Source organism: Spermophilus citellus (genome assembly GCF_964194105.1).
Source record: "Spermophilus citellus genome assembly, chromosome: 16".
Classification (NCBI taxonomy): Eukaryota; Metazoa; Chordata; class Mammalia; order Rodentia; family Sciuridae; genus Spermophilus; species Spermophilus citellus.
Window position 1 is genome coordinate 5,696,452 of NC_138196.1, and position 8,977 is coordinate 5,705,428.

Genomic DNA, 8,977 nt, shown 5'->3' on the forward strand with positions numbered 1-8,977 from the left:
TCATTTTTTGTATGACTCTCCTACTAGGAGAGGTAATCCTTTATCATACAGTAAATTTCATCTATAGTTTTACTATTTCTGGACTTTCAAGTCAGTTTTAGTGATTTTTTTCTATTTTCTCATATAATGTCCAGGAAAATCTTTCTTTTCTTTTCTTTTCTTTTCTTTTCTTTTCTTTTCTTTTCTTTTCTTTTCTTTTCTTTTCTTCTCTCTCTCTCTCTCTCTCTCTCTCTCTCTCTCTCTCTCTCTCTCTCTTTCTTTCTTTCTTTCTTCTAAACCGAGGAGTAGTTAATACTCATACATTTGGATATGAATACAGAGATATAAGTGTAACTCTTTAATGTGGAGAATTTATTATACTCTCAATTTCCCCATATCCTTGTCTATAAAATAGAAATTACAGAGTTATTGATGATTACTTACATAAATTCTTATCAGTAAAATGGAAATGATTTATGGGGTGATTATGATTGGCTGTTTAAGTAATCATCAGTATAATTTGATTTGACTTCTACATTTGACATCCAAGATTTGACTTTAACATTTTCTTTACTTTAGAACAAAAAATGTTGTATTTACACAGTGTAAGATATACAGTTGAAGGGAATTTCTGAAAGACGGGTATTTCAACTCTACTAAAATGTCAATGTTTAAGAAATATTCACCCTAGTCATTAAAAGTATCATCAAAACCTACATTCTAAATTATGTGGTTCACATAATAAACTAAATAATTATTTGTAAAAAAAATTACTGAGATGAAACAGAGCATGTTCATATTAGTTTCCAGGCATTATGATATTTGGTTTAAATTACTAGTCATTATTTATTACCAGATATGTAGAGAGACCAGGCAGGCTATAATTAAGATTTATGCACCATTAAAATGTAATCTTATAATCCAAAATTTTATTTTCTTCTACTTAATATCTCTTTTCATGTGATGAGGTTCCAAATTAATTAAAGAGCTCTCTTAATAAAAAAAATTGGAAAATCATCCAAACAAATATTTTCCATTCTCTTACTCATAAACTAATTAATTATATACCACATTTGTGTCTGCTTTCCCTAGACTGCATAATTTTGAAACTTAATTTACTAACGAAATTGTAATTCTGTTGCTCAGTTAATGAAGGAAAATAGACAAAGCAGATACACATATTACTTTTTGTTCTCAGTTATGTGCTGAAATGTCAATGTTTTCCAGGGACTCCTGAGGATTACCCACGGTTTTTCCATATGCATCCTAGGACTGCAGAACTTAGTCTGCTGGAGCCTGTAAACAGAGACTTTCGTCAGAAATTTGATTTTGTTATTAAGGTAAATTAAACTAATGTCTAATTTCCTTGTACTTATGAAGTGCTAATCAAAGAAAAGCAGAGGCTAATGTAGGCACTTTTATGTTTTAAATATTAAAATGAATGTGAATAGCAATTAACCAACTTTTTGATTAAAAAAGAACGTTAGGTACATTTTTAATATACTATACTGTTTTTCTCTAAAGCAACTTTATAATTCTATATAATAAAATTTTTCATATTTCTACATAATATAATTTATTATGTCTTGCAACATTTTTTTTACTAAAAGGAATTAACTTTGGACTACAAAAGAATAATCAATGAGTATACCTAAAATGTACTTGATTTGTATTTTAATTTTAATAATATTATGTTGAAAGCTCATCCTAGATTGAAATATGTTTGAAAGCTAGGGTAATTTGCACTACAATTTTGATTTAATAATATGTAACATGAAATCAGAAAAGAGGTACTGTAGAAACCTGGATGATTTTCCAATTGATTTCCATGGACTTCATTGAGACGGTGAGATTTAAATTGGGCATTGAAGGAAGAGTAGGAATTTGCCAAACAGAGATGGGGACTGAGGGAAGGGAACCGTAGTGAATGAATGGCTAGCAGCAAAGACACAGAGTAAATCTAGTTTATATCGTGTGAATTTGTATATCTATGCATACAAAATAATTAGCTACCAAAAGGCTCCCCTTTACTTTTTGCTCCTAAGAAAGTAAATATTTTCCTTCTTTATTTAAATTTAAAATAATTAAAGAAAAAGGAAATAAAATATAGAAATTTATGGAGCATACATGTGATATATACTTATCTCTGTACACTTTTCATTGGATTGTTGCCATAGTTTTAATTGTATGTTCATTTATACAAACTGTGGAAACTGAAGCTCAGGTAGGGAAAATAATTGGCTCAGGATTACATGACTGATCAGGTAAAAATGAGATTCAAATTTAGTTTTACCTAAGTTACAAGAATTTTCTTTTCATAGTACAGAATTATTGTTTCTTAGAAATGGCTATATGGTTTAACTATCCATACATCTAACTGCAAAATATTTTGTATACAGACATTTAATTTTAATTCAAATTAGGTGATATATCCTTTGCACCCATTTTAGTATACGAGCTGGAAACTGTTTATTAAGTAATTCCTTGTCCTGGAAGAACTTACATTCCAGACACAGGTAAATCAAAAATAAAATGTCTAGTGCTAATAAGAAGTCACATAAATAAAAATAACAGAGCACAGAAAAAATACATTTAAGTTAATCTGTGGACCCAGAAAAAAATTTCTGAATATTACCCCATGCTAAATATTGCTAGATTGAAAAAGTTTGGTTAAAATTGACAAGGTCTATGATTTGAAGAGAAAACCTCAATATTTCAGGTAACATTGAAGAAAATATCAATTGCAAAAAATTCTTCATATGTATCTCACCTTTTTCAGTATGTAAATTTGTGTAGCTACATTAATATTTTCCCCACAAAAGGAAAACACTTCTTCAGTCTTCACCATACACTAAAAATTAATAATATAAACTAGAATTCACCAAATAATCCTGTCTTAAACTTTTTGTTGTATTTTTAATTTTGTCATAGGGTTAGGCTAGTAATTCTCAACTGAGGATTTTTTTTTTAAATTCAGAGAATGTTTTGTAACATATGGAGGCATTTCTGGTTGTCACAACGGAAGGGAGTGCTACTGGCCTCTAATGGGTAGATAAAAAAATATGGTTCTGAAAATCTTATGACACACCGAACACCCCTTACCAAAAACTATCCAGCCCAAATGTCAATAGCATAGAGAAATCATGGGTTGGGGTAGATTAATCAAGGTTTGGGAGTGAATATTATTAAAGTTGTGATTGCACATATTTATCATGAAGTAGAAACACACACACACAAACACACACACACACAGACTAGTATAATAAGGTTAAGACATAAATACAGATCTAAAACCTATGTCAGATCCTTCAAAAAAGTGTAAGAAAAGATGAACAGATAACAAATGCAAGTTATTGAACTTGGGATTTCTTTCTGGACAGGCCTACACATCAAAAGACTGGAACTTCTAGAAAATCTTATTTGACAATTAGTTATGTGTCTAAACCTTATTAGACACATAGTTGATTCCAGAAGCCATTCTCACAAGAATGGATGTCTGATACTTGTAGAATTGATTTTGATTGTCACACACTCTCAATTATTTTTTTAAGTGGAGAAAAATCAAGGAGAACCCCTTTATTACACATTTATAGAACACTAATATATATACTCTAGTTATTAAAAATGGATCAATTTTTAAAATTTTTGGTATATTATATTTTGAATTCCTTTTTCCATCATGCTTACAATCTTTCCAAACTTGTTTTCTGTTACCAAAATGTTCTGCAACCACTACCCCACCACAATACAAATGAAAGAAATAAATATACAATAGGTCCTTGAAAAAGACACTATCAGAGAAACTAAATTAATCCAATAACACATTAACAATTATTGAGTTTTCAAATTTTTAATAATGTAATTATCACTAGTAACAAATGTTAATGAGCCTTTTAAAATTATCATTTTGTGAATTTCTAGAATATAATGTAACATATCTAATGTACCAAATTTCTTGTCTGATAAAAACATGTTAACTAAGAAAGTAACTATTGTATCTAAGGGGAAAAAAAGACAATATGAAAATAGTAGAGACTATTAGATAAGAGGGAGGGGTGGAAGAGTAAGAGGGAGGGCAAGGAGGAAGAATGGGGGCAGGGATATAAGCCAACTATGTTATTTTCATGTACAGATATGCTGCAGAGAAACTCATTGTTCTGTATAATTAAAATGCTCCAGTAAAAAAGTAGGTATTATATTTTAATATTACATAATATTATATTTAAAACATCTAAACATGAAGAATATTTCCAATTATATTTTAAGGATTATTTTCTATTTAGCTCTAAGGAATCAGTAATGTTATTGGTTCACTTTAAGGCTCCAAGATATTATGCATATCCCCTTATTTAAAATGTGCTTTCAGTGGAATGTGTTAATAGTAGAACAGGATCCTTAATAATTTCTTTTTAGTACATTAAAACACTTGAATATATGCATATATATTTTTATTACTTCCTTTCATCAACAAAACATCTTAGCACCCTTTTAAAATTGTAAATCACTTATTAAAAACTCATTAAGTTGTAAGAGTGGATTCTGTACTATTTATACTTGCATGAGTTCTCCATTAAGTGTATTTTTCTTCCTCTAAAGATAACAGCATTTGATGGAGTACAAGAAAGCGAGCCAGTTATTGTCAATATTCGAGTGATGGATGCAAATGACAATACTCCAACCTTCCCAGAAATATCCTATGATGTCTATGTATACACAGACATGAGCGCAGGAGACAGTGTCATACAGGTAAGTACCCATATGATGTAAGGATATGCACAAAGCAGTTATTTCCATGGGCATTGCACAATGTATTAAGAAATCACTTAAGAAATAAAAATGAGGGCTGGGGCTGTAGCTCAGTGGCAGAGCACTTGGCTAGCATGCGTTGTGGTGCTGGGTTTGATCCTCAGCACCACATTAAAAAAATAATAATAATAAAATAAAATAAGGGCATTCTGTCCATCTAAAACTATTAAAAAATTTTAGAAAGAAAAATGAATTTCAGACTTATATGGCTTAATTTAGCTAAAATAACTTTAAATTGATGCTCACTTTTCAAGTAAATATACATATATATTGTATAAAATATATAAATATATATTTATATATATATATATTTATAATATATTTATTATATATATATATATATATAGTCTACATGGACTCTAAAGTAGAATGAAGTCACTATTATAAACAGCTATTTGACTTGTTTGTATTTGATTTGAAATAATTTAATTGTTTTACACATTTATTTTAAGGGCAGGATTGTAATTAATTCATTTTTATGTCAATAGAAACTATATCCATACATCCTCTCACATATCAATGATTTATATAATAAATGATTAATAAATCTTTATTTGAAAATGAAAGAAAGGAAGGCCAACATACAATCAAGAAATAAGTGAAAGAAAATATGAATGAGTGAGAATTTATAAATGCACTGGGCTTTATTTGTAGTTAATTGATGGACTAAGAGAATTACATTTTTCTTTATGGGATAATCTACCTTAGGTAGCCAAATTATAGTCTATACAAATAAAGGAATGACAATTATTTTCATGTTCTTATTTAATTAAACCTGATAGTCTTCTCTATAATGATATAATTGGAAATAAAACTAAGTTTATATAGAAAAACAGCCAGCAGGGAACTAGAAAATGTAACTATGAAAACGATCATAATTATGTGGTGGAACTGTATCTCAAAAACGTTTGCCTTAAGGGATCAAAAGCTTTTTTCTGACATTTGAAGCTACAAAAGTTAATTTCCCTTATGGATCACTTTATAAAACAGATCTTGCTTTGCATTTAAAGATTTACATTTTATACATTTTCCTGAATTATGCAGATATAATTTGTTGTTTGTGTCTGTCTGCCTGCATTTAAAAAATATTTAAAAGTCAAGAAATTAACCTTTATAATTAGTATTTTTAATGTTATTCCTGGTATGAGGTAAATGAATGTTTGGCTATAAATCATCCTGCAGGAGCCCAGAAATAAAATGAAATGGATTTCCCATTGAGAGAAAAAATTAAAACAAAGTACAATGGTTTAGAACTGTGATTGGCAAAAGCCCTTTTAGGGTCATGACATTGGTTGCTATGCTACACTTCCTTCTGCTCATTAACCTCACTGACCCCAAAGAAGATCAATTAGTTTTCTTTTTGGTTAGTAATCTTAAAATAAAAAAAGAGTGAAAATATTAGAAACGAGGGTGATAATGAGCTCTCTACAGAAAAAAAGAGGGTTGGATAACATGTTTTAATTATTGTAATGTCATTCTCAACATATGCATGAGATTATTTTGGCCTGATGTGAGTGCACACTAAATTCCTGTAGTCCACTATTTTCTTACTACAAAAAAACTGTCATTGCTCATAGGAAGTGGATAGATTTGTCACAAACATGTTACCAGGTCCATGTTGAAAACTATAAGCTATAAATTATACCACTGAGTTTTTGTATATCTCTTATGCTCGATTATTGTGAAAAGGACCAAAGTGATTCTGATTTTTATATGTGATGAATTGAAACTAAGATAAACATTATCTTAAAGCAGTACCTTTACTCCCATATCTGAAACTGTAACTGGATTATTAGCCTTTGTATAAACATTTCTCACAGATGAAGCTCTGGAATGCAACTATCACTGATTCTTCACCTCAATGACAAAATTATCTAAATTTGTCAATCAATCCCAGTGCCAACATATATGTAGTTGTCTCTTTGTTGTCTGTCTCTTCTGTGTCTATCTATCCAATCTGGATTTCACTCATATCACACCACTAACGTCATATAAAATCATATATAATGTTTGTCTATTCTATATGTATCAAACTCAAAAGCATTTCTCATTCATTAATCTATTTGAAACTTATGTGGATTCTCAAATTTATCGAAAACTCCCTTAGTTCTCAAGCTACATCTCTGCAGGCTGAGCCATGTTATTGCTGTTGTTCAATTCTCATGCTTTGAATGTTAATATTCCTTTAAAATCTGCTTCTAGCTCTCTCTTTCCTCTACTCCAAAATTTTCATGTAGTACCTCCATATATACCCATGTCACTCAAAGTGAAATTCCCTCTGGTAACCCTGTCCTGAGCATTGAGCTGACATCACAGAAGTCTGTTGAACTTGACCATGCGTAGTTTTGACAAGCACTTCACACTGTATATACCCAAGAGAAGTTAACTAATCCATTATCTTTCTGGCCCTCTTTGGAGGTGATTATATTATGAAGCACCCTTCTAGTCCTTAGGAGATGTAGTTGTATTTGCATCCTTCACCTACTGCATACCTTCTTATTATTTTTCAGATTATGAAATTTCTATCTTTTTTTAACCCTAAGGCAATATTACACTAGTTATAGTACTCATGTTGTGCATTAAATCTTAGACTCCCATTCTACCTGTCTGCTACTATATATATAGAGAGAAATACCTTTTCTTACCACCTGATCCATCCTGCGATTCTACTTCAAAATATATCTGTCATCATTTTCTTTTATTTTATTTATAAAGGACTTTATTTTTAGAGAAACTTTGAGTTCACAACAAAAGTGATGGAAGGTACAGAGTTTTCTGATACATTCCCTGCCTCCCCTGTTATCCACACCCTCTACCAGAGTGGTTCATTTGACACAATTGATGAGCTTACACTGATATTTTTTAATCTTTCGAATTCTGCAGTTTAGATTAGTATTTACTCTTGGTATTTTGCAGTTTCTATGTTTTTACTAATGCATCCTAATGTGCATATAACATTATAGTATCATACAAAGTAGTTGCACTGCCCTAAAAATCCTGTTCTTTCCCTTTTCAGTCCTCCCCCACCACTTCTTGACAACAACTGAATTTTTTTACTGTCTGTATGGTTTTGCCTTTTTCAGAACAAGATACAGCAGGTACCCTTTCCAGATTGACTTCTTTCACTTTATAATATGCATTAAAGCTTTCTCCATGTCTCTTCATGGCTTGATAACGTATTTCTTTTAATGGTGAATAAAATGCATTATCTCAATATATCACACAATGTCTATTCCTTCTCTTACTGAAAAATATCTTTGTAACTTTCACTTTTTTATCAATTATCAATAAACCTACTATAAATGCCTTATGCAGTTTTTAAGCAGTAATATTATCAATTCCCTTCTGTAAATAACATGGAGTAGGATTTCTGAAACGTATGCTAAGACCATGTTTAGTGTTTGTTTCTATTTTTTTATTGATTCTTTTTGGTTTTACATGATAATAAAATTTATTTTGATATAATTATAAAAGCATGGATTATAATTTGTTCTAATTCAGTCTCCAGGGTCTCTCTTTCCCTCCTTTCCTCTCACTTTCTATTCCCTTCCATCTACTCTACTCATCTTTCTATTTAATTATACTTTTTAAAAAATTAATGTTAGGCTGGGGTTGTGGCTCAAGTGGTAGCAGGCTCGCCTATAATGCTTGAGGCACTGGGTTGGGTTCTCAGCACCACATAAAAATAAAATAAAGATATTGTGTCCACCTAAAATTAAAAAATAAATATTAAAAAATTAATGTCTTGTGGTTGTACACAATGGTGAGATTCACTGTGCTATATGCATATACATATATACAGGAATGTTAGGTCCAATTCATTCTACTATTGTTCCCTATCCCATTCCTTCTCCCTTCCCTTCATTCCCCTTTGTCTTATCCACAAAACTTCTCTTATCTCCCCCTACTTTATTGTGTGTTAGCCTCCACATATCAGAGAAAACATTTGGCCATTGTTTTGGTGGGGGGAATTGGCTTATTTCATTTAGCATGATAGTCTCCAATCCATCCATTTACTGGCAAATGTCTCAAAGTCATTCTTCCTGATAGCTGAGTAATAACCCATTGTGTATATGTACCACAATTTCTTTGTCCATTCATCTGTTGAAGGACACCTAAATTGACTCCATAGAATAGCTATTGTGAATTGAGCTATTATAAACATTGATGTATCAATGTAGTATGCTGATTT